Genomic DNA, 16408 nt, shown 5'->3' with positions numbered 1-16408 from the left:
CTGGTTGCAATTTGTGGCCCAGTGTATGAGCTGCTGCCTTTGAGAGGGCATCATGTTGTAACTGAGTGTCAAGTGCTATTCCTTACTGTGTCAAATCAACTGCCAACACACCTCATCTATGTGTGTAGTCCCCAAGGGCGACTGAGTTTATAACTGTATCAGTCCAGGTTCTCCACAAAAACTGGACCAACACACTGTCCATGAAGGCATTTGTTTTAAGGAATTGGCTCACAGGATTATGGGGGCTGGCACGTCCAAAATCCACAGGGCAGGCTGGCATGCTGGTAACTCAAGCAGGATTTTGATGTTACAGTCTCTCAGAATTCCTTCTTCTCTGGGAAACTTCAGTTTTGGCTCTTAAAACCAGCACTGATTGGTGAAGCCCACCCACATTATGGAGGGTAATCACCCCTGCTTAAAGTGAATTCATTGTAGATGTTGACGACATCTACAAAACACCTTCACAGCAATATCTAGACTAGGGTTTGACCAAATGACTGGGCATCACAGCCTAGCCAAGTTGACACACAAAATTGGCCATCACAGTGACTCGGTTTTAGAACCAAACATGAGAATGTTGTTTTTACATAGCTTTCTTCTCCCAAAACCTTTCTCCTGCTTCATATTGGTTTTCCATCGCTGTGTCACAAATTACCACAAACTTAGTGACTTAAAACACAAATTTACTATCTCGTAATTTTCATAGCTCAGAAGTCTGGATATAGTGTAGCTGAATTCCCTTCTCAGGGTCTTCCCTGACTGAAATCAAGGTGGGGCTGCATTCTCCTCTAGGGTTTGAGGTCCTTTTCCATGCTCTCTGGCTGTTGGCAGAATTCATTTCCTTACAGTTGTAGGACTGAACTCTGCCAGCTGGGAACCACTTTCAGCCTTTAGAGGTTATCTACATTCCTTACCACGTGGCCCTTTCTATTCTTAGGCCAATAAAAATATGTCAAATTCTCTGTGTCAAATTTCTGCCTTCCTTGTCAACCACCAGCTGGAGAAAACTCTCTGGTTTTAAAGGGCTTATGTTATTCAGTCAGGCCACCAGATCATCCCCCTTTCTTAAGTAAACTGTGCCATATAACATGACCTAATCACAGGAGTAAACTCTATTACACTCACGGTCCTGCATCATATCCATTATGCAGGAGACGTGTACATGGAGGAGGGTCCAGAATCTTGGGGCCCTCTTAGAATTCTGCCTACCACATGCTTCTTCAAGTTATTTGCAGAAGGTTTTACCCTCTATATTCAAGAAAATAACAGAATTAAAGTGAAATGCTCAAAACTCAATGACTGAGCAAACCCATTTTCCTAATGAGTATAAGAAGTAGCTAGTGGCTGAGCAATACCTTCCCACATAAAGAATCAGGAGAACTATCAAATAGAGCCTCGCTAAATAATGCATTCTCATAAAGTGTAAAAGGGATCTCCCTTTCATCTGTCATACAAACTCTGCCTTCAGAGTAAGAGTTTACTCATCCTTTCCCATTCTGAGGTTTATTGGTAGCTTCTTGTAAAACCAGCCTCAGTTGCACCCAGCCACACAGACATAAAAGACCTATGAAAGCAAAACCAGAGACCAAACAAAGAGCTGCCCTAACTCTTTTAGGGTTGTATTTTTAAGTGATCACAAAAGGGGGAAGAAGAAAAAAAATCCCAAGCAGAAGCCCACAAATAGAGAGAGTTTATAGTAGTAATTCATGTTTCTTACATTCAGTTCCTTGTAGATTGTTATTTGGTGTTTTTTGTTTTTTGTTTTTTGTTTTTGAGACGGAGTCTTCAGCCCGGGCTGAAGTGCAGTGGCCGGATCTCAGCTCACTGCAAACTCCGTCTCCCGGGTTTAGGCCATTCTCCTGCCTCAGCCTCCCGAGTAGCTGGGACTACAGGCGCCCACCACCTCGCCCGGCTAGTTTTTTGTATTTTTTAGTAGAGACGGGGTTTCACCATGTTAGCCAGGATGGTCTCGATCTCCTGACCTTGTGATCCGCCCGTCTCGGCCTCCCAAAGTGCTGGGATTATAGGCCTGAGCCATGTTATTTGGTGTTTTTAAGGAAACAGGATGGTGTTTTAAGGAAAAGGCAACCTTAAAGAAGCATGCAAAAACAAAATTCCAGACTTACAGAAATGATGACTGGACCACAAAATGTGTAGTCACACTTACGGGTGTTATCTTTTCATAACTCCTTCCTGTGTTTCTTCTGGGCCATTTTACCAAGAGATGTCATGCATTCATCTGCCAAAAAATACAGTGGCAGCAAATGAGCCCCCCTTATTCATCACATTTCTGTTATACATAGAGCTGTACACTGGTTATACCACAGTCACTCAGTCCTTGCCCCAGAATATTTTCCCAAAAAACCTTTACAGGAAAGTGAAAAAAAAAAAAAAGAAAATACAAAAAAGAGGTGGTTCAATTCTTTTACTTTTCTGTTACTGGAAAAACTGAAAAAGGAATCCAGATATCACTGACTGAGAATAACTCATTTTTCTATGATCCAATCTATAATCCTGTGCAACAGAGAAGAATCCAAGCCATTAAAAACTGTTTTGAGTAATGCTTGTATACCTATTTCAGCCTGTTATATGATGCACTGCATTTGACCATCGACTCAGAGATCTGCTGAAATGAACTGTTGGAAGTCCCCCTCGGGAGAACTTTTCCTCATTGAGAAGCCACAAATAATACCTCGCTTGAAGTGTGATTAGAAAAGTTTACAAGGAACTGAAATATTCTCATGAATTTCAATGTTTAATTTAAGCATGTCTTCCCCAAAAGAAATCTAAACAAAAACCTTGCCAAATACCTCTGGTAGCAAGGAGAACTAATAATGGAATCTCCTGCCAAGTGTTCTGAGAGGTTGAGAATAATGATATCCATCTTAAGAGAATTTCTAGGTCGTGGATTTTCCCTCCAATCCCAACGTTTTCAGGAGCTATTTTTTATGCCTAGGATATTTCTTATTATATTTATTAAATGATGAAGAGGAGAGGGGATGGGGGACAAAGAAATAATTAATTGGTTTTCTTGCATGTTGTAACTTAAGGAGAAAGACAGACATGACATGATGAGGAAGAACATTGGAAGCACAGCCAAGGCAGAGGCTGGGAGTAGTCACTGAAAGCAATTAGTCATCCATCATCCCCATCCCCAAAAATCCTGAGTAGGGAACTGGAAAAAGAGTCTTTTGGAGGGGTCAGTGTTCAGAGCTCTTCCAACCAATTTCCTTGCCTCATTTGTAAATTAAAGACACTTTTCATCACCCAGACTTTATTTCAAAGGGAGGTAAGAATAAGGATCTTCTAAACACAGGTCTTCTTGACAACATAAATTATCATTCCCAGAACTTTCCTTCATGTATTCCAATGTTATTACCACTGTTTACCACAATCACGAGATATTCTCCTAGAGATATCTAAAAGATGAGCCATTTAAGTCAACACCTCCTACAAAGTAAATAACTTCTCAGCTCTCAGCTTTCATCCATCCAACATTTTCTTCTTTACAGTACTCCCTACTCTCCCTCTTGACTAAGGAAAATTAGATTCTCTTCTCTGACTTAGCTTTTGTTTTGCATGAGTGCTCACTTGCTTTTCTTCATTCCCCTGACAGCTCCGTATCCAACAGCATCCCTTCTATGAGGATAATTCTCTTTGACTGAAAGACAAAATTATTTGTTCAGTGTCTATTATATGTTCATGGTGTTGGCCTAGAGACTAAGGCAGAATCTCTCAAGTTTGCCATTATAGACACTTTGAGCAGGAAAACCCCTTTTTTGTAGGGGGCCATCTTGTGCGTTGTGGAATGTTTAGCATTATCCCTGGCCTCTGTTCACTAGATTTCAGAAGCACCTCCCTCCCCAGCTGTGACAACCAAGAATATCTCCAAACATTGTTAAATGTCCCTAAGGAGTAAATTTGTCCCCATTGAGAACAAGTAGACTAAGGGAATTTCAACAGAAATAGAAGAAAGAGTCCCTTTCCTTGAGGAGTTTAAAATCTTATGGAGACATAGATTGTTATAGAGAAGCATCTGTAGAAATGATTTATGAACTCTTCCTTTTTTATTAGTGAATACATTGAGTGAGGCACAGAGACATTAAGTGATTCGCTCAGTCGTACAACAGAAATATTCCAGAAAACAAAGGTAGCATATAATCAAGTCTAAATTGCATTCGCGTAGACCGCAGATGCTATGAAAACCTAAAGAAGGAGAGAATAATGCTAGCTGATAGTGGCATGAAAGAGGTAGTACTACACCTCCAAGGATGAGCACTTGAAGGGTGAGATTAGCAGGGAGAAGAAGGAAGGGGATGCCTGGCATGATCATGCATGACCACAGCATATGTAAAGGCTTAAAGGTAAGAGTAGAGCATGGAGCTTTAGAGGAATGAGGCAGGGACTAACTCAGAATGGCCAAAGATAAGGTTGGAGAGGTTAAATGGGTCCAAATTCTGGAGGCTGCTGACCTCCTGGATTAAGTCCAAGATCTGATTGAGAGACCTTCAAAAAATGATTTCTGGCCTCCTCTTGGGGAAGGCAGAAAAACTGAAACCACGCTAATTGGGAGTCAAGAGATTTGGGTTCTAGTCCTAGCAATTCACTGACAGCTGTGTGACTTGGACAAGCTCATTTATTTCCCTTGGCCCCACTTCCTGCATCTGTAAAATGGGGGTCGAACTGGATGATCCCTGAGCTCCTTTCCAGCTGTTGCTTGTTCTGATTCACACTTGCTGTCACTTGCACTGATGGCCAAAGAGCTGTTTGCCGCTTGCCCGGATGTGTCTCAGCAGGTACCCTAAGGGGCCCTTGAGGGGAGGGTGCTGTATCTTCTGGCCCAACCACAGGACATCAAATCCACATGTGAGCAGCCTGAATGCAAGGAAATGTGCTGGAGTACCAAATGTTCCTTATTAGTTGCAGTGTTTTCTGTTATTGAATAAGGCCTGCCATTTCCTGACTTTTACTAAACCCAAGATTGCACAGTTTACTGGGTTCAGAAAAAAATAATGTACAACAGCTGAAGGGTAAGTGAAAGAAGAACAAGGTATCTAACATGACATTGTCATATCATTTAGTAAATTCCAACAGATAGTAAAAGGTGTTAGTATAATTTGACATGGATGAGGGCAATCAAAGAAATAAATTAAGGACTTCTTTTCAATTAAGGACACTATCAACAAGATTAAAGGACAGCTGAAAAATAGAGAAAGAAGGCCACGCACAGTGGCTCACTCCTGTAATCCCAGCACTTTGGGAGGCCAAGGTGGATGGTCACTGGAGGTCAGGAGTTTGAGACCATCCTGACCAATATGGTGAAACCCCGTCTCTACAAAAAACACAAAAATTAGCTGGGCGTGGTGGCATGCCTGTAGTCCCAGCTACTCGGGAGACCAAGGCAGGAGAATCACTTGAACCCAGGAAGCAGAGGTTGCAGTGAGCCGAGATCGCGCCACTGCACTCCAGCCTGGGCGACGAAGCAAGACTACGTCTCAAAAAAAAAAAAAAAAAATTAAAAAAATCTAGAAAGATATTTGTAATGTCTAAAACCAATGAGAGACGGCAGAGGGCAACTGGAATACATATGGAATTCCTGAAGGTCAAAAAAAGAAAGCAGTCCCAACAGGAAAATCAGCAAAGGCTATAAATGGACAATTTCCAAAACAGAAAACCAAAAAAACTATCAAGTATACCATTAAATACGCAAAGTAAAAGATAATCAGTAAAATGGAAAATTAAAGAAATGGTGATATTTTGATTTGTACCTGTTAGACTAGTAGGAAATTAGAAAGCTGTGTAATGGAAAGTGTTAGCAGAATTGTTGGAACTTATGTGCACTGTTGGTGGGACTGTAAACTGGTACAACCAACGTGGAGACAAACCTGCCAGATACTTAGTTTAACAAAGTCTCTTCATACCTATGACCTTTGTTGCATGAATATCTGTATTGGTTTCCTTTTTAAGTTTGTTTTTAAAATTTTATTGTAAATTAATAATTTATAACTATATTTATGGAGTACAAAGTGATGCTATGATTTATGAATACAATAGGAAATAATTAAATCAAGCTAATTAACATATTCATTACCTCAAATACTTTGATTCATATCAAATATTTTTATCATTTTTTGTGGTCAGAGCATTTGAAATGTATTCCTTTAGCCATTCTGAAATATGCAGTACACTATTATTAAATATATTCACCACACTATGCAATAAAGCTCAATGAAAAAACACTCATTCCTCCTGTCTAATGGAGACTTCATGCCCTTTGACTATCATGTCTCCATTTCCTGCCCCTGCTCAGCCTCAGTAACCACCACTCTACCCTTTGCTCTATGAATTCGAGTGTTTCAGAATCCACATATATGTGAGAACATGAGGTAATTGTCTTTCTGTGCCTGGTTCATTTTACTCAGCACGTTTTCCAATTCCATCTATGTTGCTGCAAATGACAGAACTGCATGTTTTTGTTTTTGTTTTTGTTTGTTTTTTTTGAGATAGAGTCTCACTGTGTCACCCAGGCTCGAGTGCAGTGGCATGGTCACTGCAACCTCCATCTCCTGAGTCCAAGCAATGGCACGCCAGGCTAATTTTTGTATTTTTAGTAGAGACAGGGTTTCACCATGTTGGCCAGGCTAGTCTCAAACTCCTGGCCTCAAGTGATCTGCCCACCTTGACCTCCCAAAGTGCTGGAATTACAGGTGTGTGCCACCATGCCAGGCTAATTTTTCTATTTTTAGTACAGATGGGGTTTTGCCATGTTGGCCAGGCTGATCTCAATATCCTGGCCTCAAGTGACCAGCCTGCCTCAGTCTCCTGAAGTACTGAATTAAACACTCCCTGCCTGTTTTTTGTTTCTTGAAATAGGGTCTAGCTCTGTCACCTAGGCTGGAGCGATGCAATCACAGCTCACTGCAGCCTCAAACTCCTGGGCTCAAGGGGGCCTCCCACCTCAGTCTCCCAAGTAGCTGGGACTACATGTGTGCCCCACCATGTCTAATTTTTAGAGAAAAATTTTGTAGAGATGGCGCCTTGCTATGTTGCCCAGGCTGGTCTCAAACTCCTGGCCTCAAGAGATCCTCCCACCTTTACCTCTCAAACTGTTGGGATTACAGACGTGAGCCACTGCACCCAGTTTTTAAAGGTTGAGTAGTATTCAGTTCCATATTTTCTTTATCCATTTGTCTGTTGATGGACACACAGTTGATTCATAACTTGACGATTGCATATGGTGCTGCCGTGAACATGGGAGTACAAGGTAATTTCAAATCTCTTGGGTAAATGCCCAGAAATGAAATTGCTGAATTATATGGTAATTCTATTTTTTTTTGAGGAACCTCCATACAGTTTTCTATAATGGTTGGACTAATTTACATTTCTATCAACAGTTTACAAGGATTCCCTTTTCTCCACATCCTTGCCAAGACTTATCTTTCATCTTTTTGATAATAGCCATTCTGACAGGTATTAAACAGTATTTCATTGTGGATTTAATTTGCATTTCCCTAATGATTAGCAATGTTGAGCATTTTTTCTTATATCTGTTGGCCATTTGTATACCTTCTTTTGAGAAATGCTTATTCAGGTCACTTGCCCATTTTTAAATTGGTTTATTTATTTTATTTTTTAATTTTAAAAATACTCTAACTTATATTTTGTTAGTGGTTTCACTAATGATAACAGTACTAAGATTTATTAAACATTTTTATATACCAGACACTGTTCTTAACACTTGATATAAACCATTTCATCCAATACTCCATATAAACCTATTAAGGAGGCACTACTATTACCACCATTTTCAAAATGAAGAGTATGAGGCACAGAGAGGTTAAGAAACTTTCCCAAGATCACACAGGTAGGAAGTGCAGGGCAAGGATTTAAACTCAGGCAGTCTGACTTTAGAGTTTATAACCACAATACCATATGGCCTCCCCTATGTATAAAAGATGGTTGGTTTTAATATTTTGATACATAAATATAAAATTATGGTGTTTGGGCTGGGCACGGTGGCTCAGGCCTGTAATCCCAGCACTTTGGGAGGCCGAGTCGGGCAGATCACGAGGTCAGGAGATTGAGACCATCCTGGCTAACATGGCAAAACCCCATCTCTACTAAAAATACAAAAAATATATATATACACACACACACATATATATTTATATATATACACATATATATTTTTATATATACATATACACACACACACATATATACATATATATTAGCTGGGCATGGTGGCGGGCGCCTGTAGTCCCAGCTACTCGGGAGGCTGAGGCAGGGAAATAGCGTGAACCCGGGAGGCAGAGCTTGCAGTGAGCCAGATCGCACCACTGCATTCCAGCCTGGGTGACAGAGCAAGACTCCATCTCAAAAAAAAAAAAAATTATGGTGTTTAAAGCCTATGATCAAGTCACTATAGTGAGGGATTATCAAACTGCCACTCATACAGCAGTCTCTGCTTCATTGTCCTGGAACAACATGCTAAATTAACTTTTAACATAGGTATCTGAAAAGCATTGCACCAGGTTTCCCATAGAGCCAAGCAATCTCTGAAGGCCATTGAGAAATTGTCTAGAATCTCCACTGGTAATAAAGTATCTCCCAATCTAATGTCTCACCAGAGTTCTAGGCCTCTGTTTCCCACTCCCTACAGCTCAGCACCTACATATTCTATAATCTCATGTGGCAACACTCTCCTCCTTGTACACCAAGCTCCACTTCACTGTCATATTTTCAATGCCTTGAAGTAATTAAGCTCTTTCCTGCTTTACTTTCCTTATTTATGTTTTCCCTCTGCCTAAAATGCTGTCATTTGACTGAATAAAATAAATAAACGAGTGAATGAATAAATGTATTAATAATGCCAAATTCATTATCATTTTATCCAAACAACTCCTCTTCTGTACCTTTCTCTCTCAAGAACTCACGTCATGCTGGACCTCACTTTCTCCCTCTCCCTGGATATGTGATTAGTCACTATACACAATAGATTCTCCCATGTGAAGTCTCCCACATGTAGCCATTCCTTTCCTTTACTACCCTAGCCTCAACTCATAACACTGGGTGTTTTGTGCAACAGCCTTCTTACTGAACTTTGCCAATACTTCTTTCATTTATTGTTTCACGAATTATCTCCTTTGACTTGAACCTCATGCCAGGCACTGAATTAAGTGCTTTGGAGACAATGATGGATAAGACAGATACATTATCTATTCTCCCAAAGTTTCCCATAGCTTATGTATTTACATGTTATAAAGATTAATTTTCCTTAAATGCCACAGTTTCCATCCCTTTAAAAGTCTTCTATAGCTTCTTGTTGTCTAGAGAAAATAGTTCAAAATTCTTAGTCTAATATTTTCATTCCTACAAATTCATCTTCCATTGCTCACTTGAGTATCCCCACTACGCCAGCTATAGATTTCCTGCTTGTAAATGTGCCATACTATCTCCTGCCTTGGTTCTTCTGCTTGAGCCAGTCCCCCTACCTAAAATGCCTTCTCCCTAACTTTTATTTAGGTCTCACTTTTTCCCCCTCCAGCTTTACTGAGGTACAGTTGACAAATAAAGATTTTATAAATTTAAGTTGTAAACATGACATTTTGTTATATAAACATTATGAAGTGATTACCACAGTCACACTAATAAACACAGCTACCACCTCACATAGTTACCTGGTTTTCTTGTTGCTATTGCCGCTTTTTGGTTTTGGTGATAAGAACGCTTAAGATCTACTCTTAGCAGATTTCAAACATACAATACCTTATTGTTAACTATAGTCACCATGCTGTACAGTACATCTCCAGAACTTATTCATTTTATAACTGAAAGTTTCTACCCTTTGACCAAAATCCCCCATTCTCCCCCTCCACCCAACTACCGGCAACCACCGTTTTACTCTCAGTTTCTGAGTTCAACTTGCTTAGATTCTACACGTAAGTGAGATGATTCAGTACATATCTTTCCGTGTCTAGCTTATTTCACTTAGCATAATGTCCTCCAGGTTCATCCATGTTGTCACAAATGATAAGATTTCCTTCTTTTTTTAAACATTGAATAATATTTCATTGCAAATACATATAAATATAATAAATATATAAATCACATTTTCTTTATCAATTTATCTGTTAAAGGACACTTATGATGTTTCCATATCTTGCCTATGGTGAATGATGTTTCAGTGAACATGGGAGTGCAGATATCTCTTTGAAATACTGATTTTATTTCCTTTGGGTACATATTGAGAAAAGCGATGGATGGGTCATAATTTTTTGAGAAACCTCCAAACTGCTTTCCATAATGGCTGTACAAATTTATAATCTCACCAACAGTGTACAGGAGTTCCCTTTTCTCCAAATCCTCACCAACACGTATTATCTTTTACTTTTTGAAAATAGTCCTAACAGGCATGAAGTGATATCTCATTGTGCTTTTGATTTGCATTTCCCTGATGATTTGTGATGTTGAGCACTTTTCCATGTACCTGTTTGTCATTTGTATGTTGTCTTTGAAAAAACAGACATTCAGGTCTTTTGCCCATTTTTAAATTGTGTTTTATTTTGTTTTGTTTTGTTTTCTGCTATTGAGGTTGAGGTTATATGACTTCCTTATATATTTTGGTCATTAACCTTTCATTAAATATATAGTTTGCAAATATTTTCTTCCATCCCACAGGTTGCCTTTTAATTTTGTTGTTCCTTTTGTGGCACAAAATATTTTTGGTTTGATGTAGCTCCCCTTGTTTATTTTTGCTTTTGTTGACATGTTTTTAGTGTTATATTTACTAAATCATTATGAAGACCAATATCAAGGTGTTTTTCCCCTATGTTTTCTTCTAGAATTTTGGTTTCAGGTCTTATGTGTTTAGTCCATTTAGTTTGTTTCTTCATAAGATAAAAGGGTCCAATTTCATTCTTTTGCATATGGATATTCCATTTTCCCAATACCACTTATAAAAGAGACTATGCTTCCCCGCATTGTGTCTTCTTGGACACTCTGTACAAGATTAGTTGACCATATTTGCTTGAGTTTATTTCTGGGCTCTCTATTTTGTTCCACTGGTTTGTGACTGTTTTTATGCCAGTACCATACTGTTTTGATTACTATAGTTTTATAAGAAAATTTGAAATCAGATAGTGTGATTCCTCTAGCTTTGTTTTTATTTCTCAGGATTCTTTTGGCTATTCAGGGTCTTGTGGTGCCATACAAATTTTAAAAAAATTTTTCTTTTTCTGTAAAATATGTCACTGTAATGTTTGTAGGAATTGCATTGAATCTGAAGATTGCTTTGAGTAGTATAGATACTTTAACAAACACTGTTTCTTCTAATCCATGGACCCAGGATATCTTTTTACTTATTTCGGTCTTCTTTAATTTCTTTCATTAATCTTTTATAATTTTCAGTGCACAGATCTTTCACCTACTTAAATTTATTCCTAGGTATTTTCTTCTTTTTGATTCTATAATAAATGCAATTGTTTTCCTAATTTCTTATTTAATTATTGATTTTTCAGATAGTCTATTGTTAGTGTCAGAGGCACCAGTGATTTTTATATGTTAATTTTGTATCCTGCATCTTTACTGAATTCCTTTGTTAGTTCTACCAGTTTTTTGGTGAAATCTTTAGGGTTTTCTATGCACAAGATCATGTTATCTACAAACAGAAGCTATTTAATTTCTTTCCTAGTTTGGATCTTTTTATCTCTTTTTCTTGCCTAATTACTATGGCTAGAACTTCTAGCACTATGTTGAATAGAAATGATGAGAATGAGCATCCTTGTCTTGTTTCTGATTTTGGAAGAAAAGCTGTCAACTTTTCACCATTGAGTAGGATAGTAGCTGTGGGCTTGTTCTATATGGCCTTTATTATGTTGAGGTAGTTTCCTTTTATACCCTTTTTGATGAGAATTTTTATCATGAAGTGAGGCTGATTTTACAGAGTACTTTTTCTGTATCTATTGAGATGATCATATAATTTTTATCCTTCATTCCTCAATGTGGTATATCATATTTACTGATTTGCATAAGCTGAACCATCCTTGCATCCCAAGGATAAATCCACTTGACTGGGGTGAATGATCTTTTTAATGTGCTGTTGAATTCCATTTGGTAGTATTTTGTTTAGGATTTTTGCATCTATGTTTATCTGGAATACTGATACATGTTTTTTTTTTTTTTCTTTTAATGTCCTTGTCTAGCTTTAATATCAGGGTAATGCTGGCCTCATAAAAGGAATTTGGAAGTGTTCCCTCTTCTTCAATATTTTAGAAAAGGTTGAGAAGAATTCATACTAATTCTTCTTTAAATGTTTGATAGAATTCACCCATGAATACATTTGTTTCTAGGCTTTTCATTATTGGGAGATTTTTGTTAATGGTTCAATCTCATTACTCATTATTGGGCTGCTCAGATTTTCTGTTTCTTCATGATTTAGTCTTGGTAGGATGTAGTTTCTAAGGATTTATTCATTTCTTTTAGGTTACCCAATTTGTTGGCATACAATTATTCATCCTATTCTCTTATGATTCTTTGTATATATGTGGGATCAGTTGTAATGTCCCCTCTTTTATTTCTGATTTCATTTGAGTATTCTTTTTTTCTCAGTCTAACTTTGTCTATTTTGGCTGTCAAACCAACATTTTTTAGTTTGTCAATTGTCAGTGTAGGTTTGTCAATCTTGTCTTTTAAAAAACTTTAGTTTTGTTGATCTTTCCTATTATTCTTGTAGTCTCTATTTTATTTATTTTTTGCTCTGATCTTTGTTATTTCCTTCCTTCTGCTAACTGTGAGCTCAGTTTGCTCCTTTTCTAGTTCCTTGAGGTATAGAGTTAGGTTGTTTTCTGAGATCTTTCTCTTTTCCTAAAATAGGTGTTTATTGTTACAAGTGTCTTTCTCAGAACTACTTTTGCAGCATCCCATAAGTTTAGGTAGGTTGAGGTTTCATTTTAATTTGTCTCAATGTTTTTAATTTCTCTTTGGTTTCTCTTTCGACCCATTGATTTCTCAAAAGTATATTGTTTAATTTCCACATATTTGTGAGTTTTCCAGTTTTCTTTTTATTATTTACTCTAGTTTTATACCATCATGGTTGGAAAAGGTACTTGATATGATTTCAATATTCTTGAATTTATCAAGACTTGTTTTAACATAATATATGATCCATCCTGGGGAATGTTCCACGCACACTTGAGAAGAATATATATTCTGCTACTGTTGGATGGAATGTTCTGTATATGTCTGTTGGTTCCATTTGGTTTATAGGATTGTTTAAACCTACTGTTTCCATATTGATTTTCTGTCTGGATGATCTATCCATTGTTGACAGTTGAGTATTAAAGTCCTCTACTATTGTTGTATCATTTACCAGTTCTGTTAATATTTGATTTGTACTAATAATACCAGTTAATGCTGTATTAATGACAGTGTATTGGCATTATCAGTTTATATTAATATTTTCGGTTCTGTTAATGTTTGTTTTATATACTTAGTTGCTCCAATGTTGGGTGAATAAATCTTTACTATTGCTATATCTTCTTGATGAAGTGATTCTTTTATCATTAAACAATTATCTTGTTTCTTTTATTGTAACAGTTTTTTTACTTCAAGGCTATTTTGTCGCTTATAAGTATAACCCCTCCTGCTCTCTTCTGGTTACCATTTTCATGAAATATCTCTTTCCACCCTCTGCTTTCAGCCTATGTGTATCCTCAAAGCTAAAGTGAATCTCTCATAGGAAGCATATAATTGCCTTGTTTTTAACTCATTCAACCACTCTATTTTTTAAGGGGAGAATTTAATCTATTTAAAGTCACTTTTGATGGTAAGGACTTATCATTTTATTTTATTTTATTTTTTAAAGACAGAGTCTTGCTCTGTCACTGAGGCTGGAGTGCAGTGGCACAATCACAGAATCATAGCTCACTATAACTTTGAACTTCTGAAACTCCTGGGCTCAAGTGATCCTCCCACCTCAGCCTCCAGAGTAGCAAGGGCTACAGGTGTGTACTCCCATGCCTAGCTAATTCTTTAAAATTTTTTGTAGAGACAGAGTCTTGCTATGTTGCTCAGGGTAGTCTCAAACTCCTGGCCCCAAGTGATCCTCCTGCCTCAGCCATCCAAAGTGCTGGGATTATAGGTATGAGTCACTGTGCCAGCCTGCCATTTTGTTAATTGTTACTGACTATGTAGTAATTTTTTTGTACCTTTTGTCCTCTGTTGCAGTCTTTCTTTGTGGTTTGATATATTTTTTTTCCAGTGGTATGTTTGATTCTGTTCTCTTTATCATTTTGTATACGCTATAGATTTTTGCTTTGTAGTTACCATGAGGCATACATAAAACATCTTATAGTTATAGCAGTCTGTTTTAAGCTGATAACAGCTTCACTTCAGTTGCATACAAATACCATACTTTTGCCTCTCTCTGACCCCACATTTTATGGGTTTTTTTAGTCACAATTTACATCTTTTATATTATGTATCCACTAATGAAATAATGTAGTTATACTTTTAGTACTTTTATCTTTTAACCTTTATAGTTAAAAGTGACTTACATACCACCATTTCATATGAGAATATCATGAATATGCTACATTTATCAAATATAAAATATCAAATATTATACTATAATACTATAAATATTGTAAATATTATAGTATATTATACTACATATTTACCTTTACTCGCAAACTGTGTCCTTTTATTGCAACTTGAAGAACTCCATTTAGCATATCTTATAAGACAGGTCTAGTGGTGATAAACTCCCTCAGCTTTTGTTTATCTGGGAAAGTCTTTATCTCTCCTTCATTTCTGAAGGTCAGCTTTTCTGGAGAAAGTATTGTTGACTGACAGTTTTTTCTTTCAGCATTTTGAATATATTATCCTATTCTTTCTTAGTCTGTAAAGTTTCTGCTGATAAATCTACTGACAGCCTTATGAAGATTCTCTTGTGTGTGGTGTGTCACTTTTGTCTTGCTGCTTTTGAAATTCTTTTTTTTTTTTTTTTACTTTTGACAATTTCATTATATATATATATATATGTCTCTGTCATGACTTACTTGGGTTGAGAATGGGAACTTTTGAGCTTCATGAATCTGAATGTCCATATCTCCCAAGGTTTAATAAGTTTTCAGCCTTATTTCTTAAATAAACTTTCTTCCCTTTTCTCTCTCTTCTATATCTGAGGCCCCTGTAATGCATACAGTGTGCCACTTAATGGTGTCTTATAAATCCCGTAGCTTTTTTTTCTACTTTTTCTTTCTTTTTTTCTCCACCAACTAGATAATTTCAAAAGGCTTGTAATTAAGTTCACAGATTCTTTCTTCAGCTTGATTGACTCTGCTGTTGAAGCCCTCTACTGCATTTTTCATTTCATTCATTGTATTCTTCAGCTCCAAGATTTCTTTTTGGTTCTTTTCATGATTTCTATCTCTTTGTTGAATTTCTAGTTTTGTTCAGGCATTATGTTCCTGATTTTGTGGAGTTATCTATCTGTGTTCTCTTGTATCTCACTGAGCTTTTTAAAAATAATTATTCTGAATTCATTTTCAAGCAATTCATAGACCTCCATTTATTTGGGGTCAGTTACTAGAAAATTATTGTGCTCCTTTGGTAGTGCCATGTTTCCTTGACTTTTTGTATTTCTTGGGGCTTTGCATTGATATCTGCACACTTGAGGGAGCAGTCACCTATTCCAGACGTTACAGATTAGCCTCAGTGGGGGAAATACTTTCACCTGAAGGAGGGTGTGAGAATGCCAGTTGGGTAGGGTACAGCGGCTCTAGTTTCAGAATGTGTGCTGTGGTGTACTCTTCATGCAGCTCTATCATTGAGGTCAGCATTGGGGACAACTCTAGGAGTCCTACACAGCCAAGGCTATAGATATCTGAGGTTATGGTAGCAGCAGCAAAGGCTGTTGGGATCCTTGGTGGCAAAGACTTCTGGGATCTCCCTGTTCTCTTTTTCCCCTAGGGAGAGAAGTCCTAACCAAGGGGATCCTTCTTGGTGCCAGGTCTGGTATGGCCTGCAGGCAGTTGCAGCAGCACTGGGTTCTGGCATACAAGTACTCAGAGCAGCAGCAGAGATGGGGCCCAGAACTCTGGGGTGTTCCCCAGTGGCATGGGCTCTGGTGAGACGATGAAGTACAGTGGTGGCTTGGGCCACAAAAGGCAGGGCACAGCAGCAGCATGGCCCCAGGCCAACATTTTCAAAAGTTTTAACCCATTCCAGCATCAACTTTAAGTTCCAAATGTCATCTAAACATCACCAACTCAAAAAGTTACAAATTGCATCATCTGAATCAGGTGTTGCTGAAATCTGTATGGTCTATCCTGGGCAAAATTCCTCTCCATCTCTGGACCTATGAAACTAGGAAACAAGTTATCTAAGTACAAATATCTAAAATACA

General features: G+C 37.7%; 1 long non-coding RNA gene across 1 annotated transcript in view; it reads right to left on the bottom strand.

Moving 5' to 3' along the window:
* Nucleotides 1-16408, bottom strand: part of LOC114676967 (uncharacterized) — a 251064-nt gene that overhangs the window by 73865 nt on the left and 160791 nt on the right. Inside the window, exon 2 of the long non-coding RNA XR_003728215.2 lies at nt 2168-2239. This is a non-coding gene — a long non-coding RNA (uncharacterized LOC114676967). The remainder of the gene's footprint in view (nt 1-2167; nt 2240-16408) is intronic.

This window comes from Macaca mulatta, chromosome 3 (assembly GCF_049350105.2).
Source record: "Macaca mulatta isolate MMU2019108-1 chromosome 3, T2T-MMU8v2.0, whole genome shotgun sequence".
Lineage (NCBI taxonomy): Eukaryota > Metazoa > Chordata > Mammalia > Primates > Cercopithecidae > Macaca > Macaca mulatta.
This window is presented reverse-complemented; position numbering and strand designations above follow the sequence as displayed.